The sequence below is a fragment of the Dermacentor silvarum genome, chromosome 3 (assembly GCF_013339745.2).
Source record: "Dermacentor silvarum isolate Dsil-2018 chromosome 3, BIME_Dsil_1.4, whole genome shotgun sequence".
Lineage (NCBI taxonomy): Eukaryota > Metazoa > Arthropoda > Arachnida > Ixodida > Ixodidae > Dermacentor > Dermacentor silvarum.
The window spans coordinates 11,720,623-11,735,564 of NC_051156.1; the positions used below are offsets into that span (position 1 = coordinate 11,720,623).

Genomic DNA, 14,942 nt, shown 5'->3' on the forward strand with positions numbered 1-14,942 from the left:
ACTTCTTCAAAAGGACGCTAAAGAAAGAGATACGCCCAATCAGTCTAAATTGATAACAAATCAAAATGCTTATTTTAATTAAATTTGCGGTAAGAGGCTTATCACTAGAGGATAGACCGAAGGCCGAACTTTTCTAAAATTTCGATTTCCATGCCAGTACATCAATGTGACGTCATGAATTTCGAAGTATCTTCCCATATTTTAGTCATGGCACAGTAAAGGTTCTCAAAATTTGTTCTAGTATTCAGTCTTTGGCTCCTTTAGAATACAGCGTAGTATAACTTTACTGACAGAATATTAACTAGGGTCAAGCAGATGCGGTTCAAATCTATGACGTCAGAGTGAGCTACTAGTGTGGAGTGACATCACCACCCATCTTTCATTTTTGAGTACTTTCCGATTTTCTAGGCCTCCTCTCATGCTAAGAGCTGCTCTTCTGGGCATTTGAGAAAGGCACTCACTTACTAATGCAGCTCAACTTGCTTTTCTCTGCAGTGTCCCCTTAACATGCACCCAATGCTAGACATACGAGCATACGAGTATTTTTCCATTTCCCGCCCACGGCAATGTGGTTGGTAATCAAACCTGCGAATTTATGATCAACAGCAGAACACCATACCCACTAAGCCACCATAGTGGGCACTAATATTCATGGCTGCAGTATACTTATGCAGATATTACAGACTGTTTTTTCATGGGCGCTGCCATTGCGTAGGCAGTGGCACCATCTGTGATCAGTTGGCATGCTGGCTAGGGCGAACGCCCATGTTGTATGCTATAGTATACACTCGGCAGCAGTTTCTGGTGGGCATTTTCGCGCTCGCGTGGTCTGTTTAGCATGACGTAGCGTCTTCTACGTGGGAAACAGTCCTGTGAGGCGTAGTGAAGGGATTTAAGTCTGAATTAATCCAGCGGCTAGAGTTTCTGCTGGCGTTAGGGTGGACGGAGCACCCAGTGTGATGTGTGCGTGTTTGTTTGAGCTTACAATCAGCCACGGAGATCAGTTGGGTATTGCTGAAAATACGTTTCACGAATGTTGCCTTGCTGCAGCATTCTCAGCACTGTAATTCTAAGCTCTGGTTTAGCAGCAATGAGTAGTTACAAAAGCTATGACGATCCTAACAGCATGGGTACCGTTCTGCTGGAGAATAAGTTGTGCTGTTTACTTTGACAAGCGTTCAAGTTGTTATCTGTAGATAGATTGGGTGAGTGCTTTGTTTGCTGGGCAAGGTCTCTGCCCACAAATAATATAGTTTGGTTACTAATAACCGCATACTGTAGAGTGTGAATCACGCTTTTTGAGTGGCCAAACCACCCACTACAGACTGTGCGAGCGTCCGAGGCAGTACTAAATGCTGTGTTATAGATATGTTTGCTCTATAACATGTGGTCCAAGTGGTCCAAGCATGCGGCACGACTATGCGAAGTCTTATTGCGATGTCATCCCGTGTTCTGTTTTATTTTCCCCCAAAAGGAGGACATAAGAATTTTTTTTTCAGTCTCGTAAGTCCAGTCCTCTACGACTATGCAAATCTTACTCACCCATCTTACGGAAATTGTGTCCTTAAGTATAGCTGTTGGATTCTTTTTATGCGATCTCTTTTGTATATTGTGCCTCGCAGGGCAAAACGGCAACGCCAATCGAGGCACCAAGCTTGTATGTATCATATTGGTTTACCAACCGCAGTCCTCGCTGTGTTGAGCTAAGCCTTCGGCCTCATGCAGGAGGCTAACGTAGACATAGTGATTTGAAGTCTACTAGACTTATAATGCGTGAGAATGATTCCGGTGGCTGATGCAAATGTCTTATAACAATTGGCGCTTAGATGTTTCGGGGTAGAGTTGGCCATACACGAGCACTTAGTAAGAACATTTTCCAATTCACGCTGGCAATTTACCAGACGCGCTTCTGTTCATCGAGTGAAAACCAATACATGAAAAATAGTTCACAACACATACACAAACCGGGGCTGATGATGCGTGTCGCATTTTTGCACAGCCAAGAGAAGTTTCCAGATGCTGTAGCTACTGCTGCACCTAAAGGCTACCCAGTGGTTGCTCGACGACCTCGCAAGAACTGACATCCCGTAAATTGCACTCAGAACTAGCTGAAACACCTCTAAATCGTTCTGCAGCGTGCGACCGGCAACACATCCAAGCAGCGCTGCACCAACCTGCACAAGCCAGAGAGGAGGAAAGGCTCACTGCACGCCCTTTCCTCCTCGTCCGACAAAAAGGTATGTAGACACAACGGCATGAAGGCGCCCGCCGTGGTAGCTTAGTGGCTATGGCATTTCCCTGCTTAGCTTAAGGTTGCAGGTTCAATCCTGGCCATGGCGGCCACATTCTAATGGGGGCAAAATGCAAAGACACTCATATACATAAATTTAGGGGCACATTAAAGCAACTCAGGTGATCAGAATCCGGGATCCCCACTACAGTGTGCTTCGTAATGAGATGTTGGGGTTATGGACACAAAATTTCAGACTAATTTGATTTTCAATTAATGCCATGAAGGCACGATAAAGGTAGCAAATGGGCAGGCATCAATATATAGGAGTGAGTGTCAAGTACGCACGCCGGGGCATGCGTCCAGCTGGGGGGCGCTGCTGTAGGTCAGTGAGCGTTGGCCCCGGCAACAGGGTCAGGGCCTCCGAGATGGCACGCCAGCCAGGCAGTGCCAGAAACTGGGCCAACCGCACGCTCAGTGGTGCATAGCCACTGTACACGTATGACAGGTCGTTGGGAACCTGGAACACAGACACAACAGTAACATGTCAACTCTTTCACAATCCCATTACCAGTGCCAGCTTAATTACTCTGTAGTGGTGCAGAAGAGCACTCGATCAGTATCACCAGAAATTCTTAACACGGTACACAGGATGCACCTGGCTGGAGAACTTTGTGAAACTATATCATCTTAAAATTTGTGTTTACTGAAATTGCATCAATGGGACTCTACTATAGGCACTGTGAAATGAACACCTGATTGATTTCAACATTTCAAAATGCTGCACTAGACCATGATGAATGATGGCAGTGAAAGGCTTCACACATTGAAGCCTCTGCACACTAGAGTTTTTCGGTTCCAATCTTGTCGGAACGTGGCTGCCACATTACATGGCCATTTCGTGAGCATGCGCCACTGCAACATTGAAGAGAGTGCATGTGCCGGCCAGCTGACCAGCGACACCAGAAGAGAATGCCGCACACACACCTGCTCGCTGACATCTTCAACATTGAGCTTGAGTGTCTTGCGCAGAGTAGAGAAGTGGTTCTTGTGCTCCTGCGCTCGCAGCAGACCAGCTTTCTCCAGTCGAAGCAGCCACAGCAGCTGCCGGTAGCCATACGTCTGCAGATTCAGCCATGCATGAACTCACATGAGATTGCACGCATGGCAGTCATAATCAAGAACAAAGCCCACAAGTAAAATTGGAACCAAGTATCTAGAACCAACAAAACAATAAAGCGACAACAATACCATGACCTTCCATAAAATATTTGCAGAGATCTCCGTCTCACTTTGCAATGACTAAAATCTCTGCTGGCTCATCACTGCATGACTCATCTTGAAACACTTATGCAAATCTTACTCACAAAGCCACTTTGACTCGGCCAACCTTTTTCTTCATATTTATCCTATGTCGATGTTCCCCGTCAATGCTCTTTCCCTCTCACTACCATTCGTCCATTTCTTCCAACAGACACAAATGGCAGAAGAAGACTGATTTCAAACTCCAATTCAACACTTGCAACTCCAATTCATATTTCTTGTGCTAAGCAGTGTAGGACGCAACAGGGACGAAACAAACACTGGATATGAAGCGGACACGAAGTGACACAGGGTCCACTTCATATCCAGTGTTTGTTTTGTCCCTGTTGCGTCCTACCGTGCTTAGCGCAAGAAATATGAATACACGCCAAGCAGCCCAATTCATAGCTCTTCTACAAGCACTCCAATTCAACACTTGCAGCTTCGATTCTACAAGTCTCAGGCAATGCATGTGATTCCTTCCACATAAGCATGATGGGCGCACAGATAAGACTGCTCGCCAAGCCTGCATCATGCACACGACAAACCCCATGCAACTGTCATGGGTGTGTGTTGCACAACAGCTCAGTGGTACAGCACCCATTTTCATGTCACCACAGTTGCATGAGTTTGACCACCAGTGGTGGCACTTTTGCAAAGTTTCGATTTTTATTATTCTCTCCACCAAGACACCAGCTCCATGCGACTGTCAAGCCAGCAGCACAGACAAGTCATCAGTGGCTTTCTCAGCTTTCTGTGTCCAAGACGACTCCTTTCTGCCGCAAATGAACGAGCATAACAAGCACGCATCTCAAACTTGGCTGGCCCTCCCGCACAATTACTATACAAGCAAGAAGTGCAGCACAAGAACTTGTATTTGTGACTTCTGTTTGGTGCAGTACCTGCACCAAAATTTTTGACCACATAAAAAGCCTAGTTTTAGACAACTTAGGTATAAGCAATCTCCCTGCAAAGTCTTGCATTTGAAATACAAATAAATGCACCATGAAAAGCTCACAAACAGATAAACTTTTGATACAGAAATTGAAAAAAATAAAAGATACAAAATTTTTCTAAATGTTGCAGTTTCGCCCAAAAGGCGAAGCATCAATTGCGATAGCAAATTAGTAGACAGCTATACACAGTTGGGATAGCAGTTTTATCGGCTGCATAAACTTGGACACATTCACTTACTAACTGAATTAACAAGCGTGGTGTCAACGTGCACAAGCAAACATGAATAGATCACACTCGATGACTGCAGACAACCACTGTCAAAACGCTGGCGCGAACAAGCACGGCCGCCGCAGCGAGCGAAGATTGTGCAGTCTATCGCTTCAACGTAAACAGAGCAGCGAAAGCACAGCGCTTACAAAGGTCAGAGCAGTTTGGAGATCGCTTTCAAAATACAGTGCGCGACAGCCCGCGCTGCGTCGCAGATCGCTTTCAAGATAGCTCTGTGAGCAGCAGCCACGTAAGCAGAACGCACCCTCCCCCCCCCCCCCCTCCCGTCTCCGTCGCCTTCTCCCTGTTCCTCGTACGTGAACGAAGACCGTGCACTTCCGGCCGCCTTCCTCTCTCGCGTGCGTGAGTTTAAGCTGCGGTTGCCAGCTCACCCTCGCACGCTTTCACTCGCACACACAACGCACGTCACGCGGCGACGATTTCATCGCCATTGTACATGATACAGAACATCACTACGACGGCGATGGCAAAAATGCGCTTGGAGTGTCCATATAATTGCTATCGCAATAGAAACTACCATTATTGCTCGCTCGAAATGATCCAGAACACAGGACGTTGAGAACCAGTATGGCTTTGCAGCAAGACTTTTAAGATTAGACAGCGCCCGCGACCTGCTGATTATCTCAGCTAACCACCAGGTGCAAGCAACATCTACTAAGTGCTATTTAAAGGCTGTTGATAAGAAAATCAGACACTTATCAGCCCTACAGTTTTGCCAACATTGCTTCAATTTAGCCAAAGTGAAATTTTGTTGCAGTTGGCCTTTCAATTTCAACAAGGAAACAAGGATGCTTCCCGTGTGAGTACATCAGACAACAGCATGTGAACAGACAACTGCCGAAGAAAAAGAAGTAGACATAACATGCAAGTCGCACACGCATCCTTGCAACTTTCACTGCTAACCAAACTGGCGATTGAATCAGTTCAGTTCAAACAGGGGTCAGTTCTGGGACCACTGCTTTTTTATTTACTGTATTTATTTGTATATAAGGCAATGTATTTCTCCCAGAATCCTGTTTCACAATCTCCAGTAATGGAGATAGGCTCTGCTGTACAAGAAAACAAAACTGTTGTGCAAACAAGTAGTTCTTGTGGGAATGCATGTGTTCTATACAACTGTAGCTTTCTTTTATTGCCATTGTCATTCCATTAATTTGTTTTATGTGGTTACTATATATTGATCTACAATGCACTTATGCAAACACAATTACATTATGTTGTTTTGTTGTTCTTTTTTTATGGACTAGTTCTCTTCCATTTCATTTTGCTGGTCTGTATTATTTTCATGTTGTCTGGTTGCTGTTGAATAGATTTCATAGTTATTAACAGTTCCAAGACTCTACTGTTCTCTAAATATTGTTTGTTTCTGCTACATACATAATGTATAAAAGTACTGTTCTTCTGAACAAAAAGAAATGCTGAGCATGCAGATGTGGCATATCTCCGGTCTCAAGCCCCGCATACCAAGAATGTCCACCCTGTTTGGTGTGGTCGTACCTTACCTCCTCATCTGGTTCAAGTGTTCTTGTAGTTCTTTCCCCCAGAAGCAATTTTCAATCCAGTAACACACAATGTAACTCAGGCATCAACAGAAGTTGATCTGAATGCTGTGTGGCATCTCACTGACAGTCAATGCATGCAGCGCAGCAAGTAGGCTCCATGAACACCTGTTGTTTGTTACAGGCAGTAACACCTACCTGTTAATGCATTCACATGATAGTGTTTCACGCTTGCCTTGACACATCTGCAAGAGCAAAGGGTAATGCTGCCCAACATTCATTCTCGGGTGCCTATTTGTGTATCTGGGCAAGAGCAAGGACCTGGCCCAGAGGCATTCAAGCTTTTGCCAGTGCAGCAGATAAGGACAGACAAAGACACAGGCATTGTACGTGCATTCAGTGCCTATACAGCGTCTGCGTGTCTATGGCTGTGCCTTCATCCTCATCCAGCTGCGCTGCAAAGGCCAACAGTGACACAACATGGCCAGCTCAAGCTACTCCTGACCTGGAGGATCTCTCGTCCTGTAGTGGTCAAGCACCTTGGGCTTGAGCCCATTGTTGGCCACGCTCTGCATGCACACCAGCCGCAGCACCTGCAAGGCACACACACACGTCTGAGCACCAGCCTCAGTTCTGTCCTGCACACCCATAATTTTACGAGTTTCAATTTAAATACTCTTGAGTTTAACGTCCCATAGGAACATAGGGGCCATTGGAGACGCCATAATGAAAGGCCCCAGATTGATTGCGAACACCTGGAGTTCTTTGACATGCACCCAAAGCTAGGTATAAGAGCGTTTGCAATCTTTTCCCACTGGAACGTGTCCACAGCGGCAGAAAAACAAACCTTCCTCCATAGATCTGTTCGATTTGCATGCACCATCTGAACCAGTTCATGAGGCGCTGCACCCTGCCATTCATTTTGACAGTGGAGAATTGGTGCTCTCTTAATCCCCCCGTTTGTTTCAAAAGGTGCAAGAAACATGCAGGGCTGGTTCACAATATTTCTGCACACTCTCTACAGACGGTGTTGACGTGGTGCAAGCATCCAGGTGCGAACCAGCATCGCAGCAGACAATGCAGCACAGGCATTAGTGCCAATGAACTCCCACTTACGCGCGTCTGCTGTGTCTATGCAATGTCAGGTGTGTTGCTTACACCTCAGAAAATGACCATACCTGCGGTTTGGGGCCTCTCAAACTTACTTGGATGGCTCATATTAGGCGAAATAACATCTGCGCCTCGGCATTCATTTTGAATGTTGTGTAGTATCTGCACTGCTGAAGTCAACCTGCACAGTTTCTGAACTTATCGTGGCCCACCGTGAACCGGTTCACAGTGATGCAGGCGAACTGAATAACCTCATGTACTAGATAGTGGATTGCCACGGCCACTGAGCCCCCAGCGAAGCAGGTAAACACACATTTCACTGCCAAAGCTACCTCAAGGAGGGTAAGCAAGTTTTTTAGAGTGGAACATAACTGAGGTGGGCGCAGGGTGTCACAATTTGTGTCACTGGACTTTGCAGCCAGAGCAGTAACAGTCAAGCTGCTGTTCCAACGCTCCAGCAGACTAGTACCATAAACAGACTCGGAGACACTGGGTCGCTACATCCCTCATTTTTTTAGTATTGTTGAGTGCCACAGTTATAAATTGCAATGTCATCAGCCCTTACGGCAGTGTGGAAACAAGCCTCAAACTCATCTCCATTAAATTCTCTCATGCACAGAAGATTCTTTCGTTGAGGAAACTGAATATTACTGGAAAAAGAGAAAGTCAACGACAGCACGAGAAAACCAATGACTAAACAAATAACATTACTTCATAAGAATTAGGGTCAATACATGTAACCGTAACACTTGAATGGTTTCCAGCACTTACCATAAAACTCTGTAAAACAGTTATTACGTTTCATCAACCAGACAACAACGTTGCAATTTGTACACGATCACAATGCTCTCAATAATCAATGTTTTCTCGCTTCTTCCACACTATTTTGGCATTCAAATGCACACTATTCCCCACATCGGTTGTCAAGCTAGCAAGAAATATTCTCAACGTAGGCCATCAGGGAAACCCTACACAGTAAGTACAGTATCAAATTAGGAGCAATAAGGCTGAAAGATATCAGAGATTAAAGGCAAGAAAGAAAAACTGTCATGCTGCAAAAGAGAAAAAGTTGAGAACCTCCATGGTTCGGACAGTTGAACCAGTGTAAATGCACGGCAGGTACTTCATGAGAATGAAAAGACACAAGGAAACAGCCTTTTCAGAGCAAATAAATGATTTTACAGCAAACAGCTGCATTTCTATGTCATTTTACTATGTTGGACAAACAGAAAGAAGGTGCGCATTAGATTCGGGGGCATGTTAGAATGGGGTAAATACTGCCAAATGAATCAGCAGTATGTTTTGGAGTTTTTCTGCATTTTATTTAATTTGGCCCGCCAGATAATTTGATCAATTTTGCCAGTCCTGTCAGAGTCAAATTAACGGAAGTCGGCTGTATTTGGTGTGGACTCGTGCATTATGTGTTAATTTCATAAATGTGAGTTGTTTGTTGCTGCCTATATCGTTGTGTAATAGAAGCCCTAGTGTTCAATAGCATCAAATATTTGTGCAACATCTGCTTAAAAAGTTCATATTAATGGCGTTAAGTCAGAAAGTCGTTTAACCTTGCTCTTGTCACAAAGGTGACCATCGAGCTGGATACACATGCCCCTTGTTTTTTTTTCATTCCACGAGTCTGTCTGGCTATTTAGTCTCTAGTTCCAAAACATTCGACATTTCAAGTTTCAAATGGCAACCATGCTTTGTATATAAGTTAAATCTTGATTTAACGAAGTCAGTAAAATAGACAATTTGCATTGGTATGTAAAAATTTTCTTGTATTAAAATTCAAAGTTTTATGCAAATAAGTACAGTCGCCGATGAAGTTTTTCTTACATGGAAGGGGCCACAAAAGTTTCCGTATTATCGGGCAATCGGGAAAAGCAAATTTGAATGAGAAAAAAATTTTCTATGTAGAATTTCGTTATTTTGAAGTTGGTTATATCGAGGTTTAACTTCTACATGTGTTCTTTCTTACTAGAATATCTGATAATCCCAACTAGTTTTGGACATACCGCTGAATTACTGCACTTAAATATACATCTGTCCTACATTAAGGTAATCAAATAACTTTAGCTCGTATAAACGGTGCATTGTGATTTACCTTTTCTTCTCTCACAGTGTTACATTCAATACTATCACGGGTCACACAGCTGGCACAAAAACCTGCACCAAGTGCTTGAGCCATTTTGTGGCAGCAATCTAAGCAAAATGCAATGCAACTTACTCGACAAAGTAATTAAGGTTCCTCTCAACAGTGCAACGGCAACGTTGCTTACCTTGATAATGTCCTCCTGTCTGGCAATGCAGTCCTCAATGTGAGGGTGTACTTTGTCGGTGTCCACACCGTTCATGAATTCTGCGAACACATGAAAAGTGAACAGGAGTCAGTTCCAGAGGTTCAGACATCAGCGTTTTGCCATTATGCGAGGCATGGCAAGGCAGTGCTTTCAGCAGCCAAGGAAGCAGGTGTCAAATTGTGATCTAAAAAGTGTGGGGTCTTTGGGTCTCACAGGAGTACCGACCACCGCAAATTCGAGCTTAGCGAGCCACAGGGCCGCGTCAGCCATCACCTCTAGCGCGCCGCAGCGTGTGAGCTCAGGCCGCAAGGGGCTACACCAAGCGACGCACGCAAGAACACAGAATTGCCCCGAGTTAGTGGAAACCATTTATTGTCTCCGGCGGCACCCAACACTGTACAAATGCCCAGTCCCAGGGCGGTGCGGGAACAAAAGGGGCACCACACCGAGGGTGAAAATACGGACGGGGGCACCTATAGCACGTCGCTGCGAGAGCACAGGCTCAAGCCGGGACACGTCGCTAGGAAAAGTCCCGGCAGCTATGCTACTTGCCCTCGCAATAACCAATGGGCCAACTCGCGAGAGCTCGGGCAATCTCCTTCGGCTTGGGCCTTCGGCAAGTGCGGCTCGGCGTGGTATGACCTCGTGTGAGCACTAGGCACCTCTCTTCGGCTTAGCATTGGGAAAGGACCAGCACAAAGTATGCACTCCCCGCACGGGCAAAGGCACCGTGCGCGAGCTCAAGTCCCCCACCACAAACCGTCGCGAGTGGAGTGCCACCGCTGAAACGGGTTGTGAGTGGAATGGGGTGGAGGCGTAGGGACAGCAGAGCAGGTGAAGCCCGCACAGTGGTACCGGCGCATTCCTCAATCCCCGCAAAAGCAACCAACACATGTGACCAAAGCCCGACACCACCTTTGTTTTTAAGGTGAGACTGCATACTTCATCTGGGGAATAACAGAGTCAATTCTTGCTGGTTAAAGGGCCTGATAACTAGCTAGAATATGTTGAGACGTTGATGGAAATGGAATGACCATGATTTACAGTGATAGATTCCAGCCCGTTGTTTGCAATTTAAGTAGGAATTAAAATTTTAAATTGGCAAAGAAAGTCTCAAAGACCAGTAAGTGGCCATGGCCTGGCGGCGAAATCTTTGTACTTCAGATGTAGTATATGAGATTACTGTACATTAGCCGGCTATTATTAAGTACAGCATGCACATCGCTTAAAGTTGCAGTTTGTGTATTATTAGACGCTTGTGCTTTGTCCTATGTCTATTATGAAGTGATGATTATGGGGTTTTACGTGCCAAAACCACCATATGATTATGAGGCACACCGTAGTGGGGGACTCCGGATTAATTTGGACCACCTGGGGTTCTTTAACGTGCACCTAAATCTAGGTACACGGGTGTTTTCTGCATTTCGCCCCCATCGAAATACAGCCGCCGTGGCCGGGATTCAATCCCGCGACCTTGTGCTCAGCAGCCCAACACCATAACCACTGAGCAACCATGATGGCTAGTGTATTACGAAGTAAAGAAAGTCCACGCTAATGAGCGGCACACCCGTCCCACAAAGCATGGCAGCACACATGCTGTTGTACACACGCGAGTTTGGGAGTAAGCCGCACACGCGTGGCTACGGCAACGCACTGAAATGCGTATGTATCATGTGTAAAAGCGCTCTTTCGCTTTCGAGAACTTATCTCGGCTTAGCTAAAAGACACTCTTCACCTGTTAACAACCAAAGCAGTTGGACAGGAAACCACGAAAACACGTTGCTAGTATTGTAGAAATAGTTTAACACTGTGGAAAACATGAATCGCAGGACCATCGGCTTGATAAACAAAATACAGTGTAGACCGCTTATAACATAAGTCACCGGAGTCTCGAATATCCGCACTATAAGCGGTACCGCACTATAACCAAAACAACTATTTTATTGTGATAATGGACACTCCAGGCGCATTTCTGCCGTCGCTGTCACCGTGCTCTAGGTTCCGTATTCGCTTACTAAATAAATTAACAAGCACGGTGTCACACACGCACAAGCAAACATGAACACATCTCGCTCGTTGACCGCGGAAACGAACTGTCAAAACGCTCGAGTGACGAAGCGCGGCGATCAAACTGACCTTCGTGCTATTATGCCTCTCGCTTCAACGCAACCTACAGGCGGCGAAAACACGGCGCGCGGCAGACTTTGCCCGTCGCAGATTGCTTTCAAGATAGGGCCAAGGCGATCGTATCGCCGATGTGGATCGTCGCAGATTACGTCCTGCTTCGGTCCACTGAAACCGTTCCGCATTGCTTTGCTGTCGAAAATCCTCTCCTTCTGTTTGTGCCAGTCCCGAACGCAAGTTTCGGATTCTTCGAACGCCCGTGATGCAGTCTGATTTCCGTCCGTCTCCGCACACATGATCACTTTCCTTTTAAATGCGGCATCATGATGAACTCGGTACTTCATGCTGATAGAGCAAACGCAGAGAACGTGAAGACAGACGGTAGACTATTGCCTAAGCACGTGTACTGCAGCACATGGAGGAAGCTATGGTAGCTAGGCCCGAGAGTAGCTAGGCTCGACGCGCGTGCGAGGCGGACATTTTGAAATGCCGACGGCGACATAGTAATGCAGATTTAGGGTCATACTCGATTCTAACGCAAACGCAATTTTTGAACCTGTTTTATCGGAAAAAAAGATTGCATTAGATTTGAGTAAATACGGTATTTGTGGCTTGAGGGGAGCGTTTGATGTAAAGGTTGACTGCCGAACTGCCAGGCAGCCGCACTGTAACCGGTATTTCGTGTCCCGCAACTGCACTATAAGCGATACGCGTATACATAGAGTGGTATGGGAAAATTAACGGGAGTCTGAAAAGACCGTATTATATCCGGTCCTGCCAGTGGCGCACCGACGGGGGGGGATTCGGGGGTTGTAACCCCCCCCTGAGGCCGACTTAACCCCCCCTTTTGTTTAACCCCTTTTCTTTCCTTACGCATTTGAGTACTGCAACTAAGATGTAATACGCGCAATCGTCTGCACACTCGCAAAAAGCGCATTTTTTGACAATTTCCCGTGAATAAATCGAAATTAGTGCTGTTTAGATGGTATTGGCAAACTGTCAACCCCCCCCCCCTGGCAGAGATCCTGGGTGCGCTACTGGGTCCTGCACTATAAGCGGTTACACTATAAGTGGTCTATACTGTAATACTTTCTCACAGCTACGGCCACACTTGCCTGCGTCCCACCAATGCCGGTGTATAATCACTATCACGTTCACCTAACACTGTTTTCAGCATGCTTAAAGTGAACGACTTCATCCTCACTGCAGATTGAAAAATTGATAAAAAATGTTCCATGACGTTTTCCGCGTTACCACTTCATGTTGTAACGCGGCAAAGAAGACAAGTCCACTTGTCGAAACGTTAATTCCTGCTCTCACCTTGCTCTCGTGTTGCTCATCACTTCATGTTTAGACACTCTGACTGGTAAGCTTTCCATTGCACTAAAAAAACAATTCACAGGACGATTACGATACTCCCTAATGTGAAATTTGAACGCTGCTGCACACATGCTTTCATTTCGCTATATATTGGCTCGCACAGACAATCTGTCTCATGCAGCACGTAGCAAACGGAGCAAAGTGTGGCACGACGACCTCGCTAATCGGGAGATCGCGAGAGGAAGCACGTGGGTGACACGTGGGCATGATTTACAGCCTCTGCTTATGCAGCTCTTTGTTTCCATACAGACAACGCGTGCTACTCTGGCGCCATCTCGTAGCCATCGTCGCTGTAGAGTGCGTCTTTCGCGGCACTATGCTTTTCTTGTTACGCTTTGCCATACCATCCTCCTCCGCTTTCCGCATCATGGTTCTGCTGCGGCATCCTCCTCGCGCTCTCTTCGCTCTCGCTGCTTTTTCATCGCCCATTGCGCTCTGCGTTCGCTCTCATCTTTTGCTGTGCTTGTTCGCTCGGTTACGCCGACGCTCGCCTCAGGAACGGGCGCCTAAGAGCAGCGCTCCAACATGGGTACTATGATTATTGGTTGTCAGTCCCTTTAATGCTGAAGAGATGTGCATAAAGCAACGAACCTTCTCTCTTAAGAAGACATTTTCACTTAATATGGAGACTGTAAACCAATTCTTTCACTGATTTTGTTGTCATATCAATTCCAAGTGCTTAAATACTGGAAACAATGGCAGCACACAAGCCACTGGAAAAAGAAAGTGGCAAAAGAAGCCAATCGCTGTAAAAAAATGGGCCCAATTCAGTGTTAAATCATGAGCTTTGTGTTGAATTATTACTTTCCATGGGAATGTTAGATCGTCAAAAGCTTCTGGCAAAGTAAAAATTCAGCAGAACCCATCTCACGAAGACTAAAATTTGTAATGCATTAGCACTGAATCAATATAGCCACACAATGTATTGCCACTGTCAAAATGAGTTATGTATGTATAAGGCATGTACTGCAGCGGGGCTTCTCTTTTGTGCTTCCCTAAGAACACTCAGCGCCATGTAGCAGCAGCTCCAAAATGCATGGCGCACCGATGGGTGTGAACGCCGAGAAAGACGTCATGCGGCAACCAAGCTCCTCTCTCACACTTCTTTCTGGACACACCGTGCCATCTAGTGGTGCTGCCGAGAAGTCCATGCATGACCTCCGAGCGTGGCGTGCCAGGTCCTGCAAACTCTGAGAGTTGTTCCCTCAATTGCCGCACACTCAGTGGCGCATACTCAGTGACCCAAGTTGATCCGATGGTTTCTTTCGAACCCTGTTACTTTAGCACAGCAGCCTGATGCACTAACCATTCGACCCAAGACTACCCCCAGGCAGGCGGGAAAACAATTAGGCACAAACATACATAGTAGATAGATAGCCTGCCGGAAAGAGCCTGAAGTATCTTTAGAGTGCGAACGGATTAAAACAGACACCCACATCACTCAAGCAATGTGTCAACTTACTAAAGGACTAAAACTACACACTCGGCAAAGCAAGAAATGAACTCCTGGAAATTCCTGGATGGCAGACGTGAGAACCTTGCACAAAATGGAAACAGTGATACACAAGGCGACAAGCAAGCTGCATAGTTACAGGAAGCCACAGCAGACTGCCAAGAGTGATTAAAATTCAAAAATGTCAGCGGACCCAAGTGATACAGAGTTCTTGCATTTCTACAGCTTCTTGGAGCACAGATTGCTTATCTGTGCACAACCTGTGCGCTACCTGTGCATTAACGCAAATGGGTTGATGC

At 45.9% G+C, this 14,942-nt stretch overlaps 1 pseudogene; it reads right to left on the minus strand.

Moving 5' to 3' along the window:
* Nucleotides 1–14,942, minus strand: part of LOC119445322 (vacuolar protein sorting-associated protein 33A-like) — a 75,475-nt pseudogene that overhangs the window by 15,980 nt on the left and 44,553 nt on the right.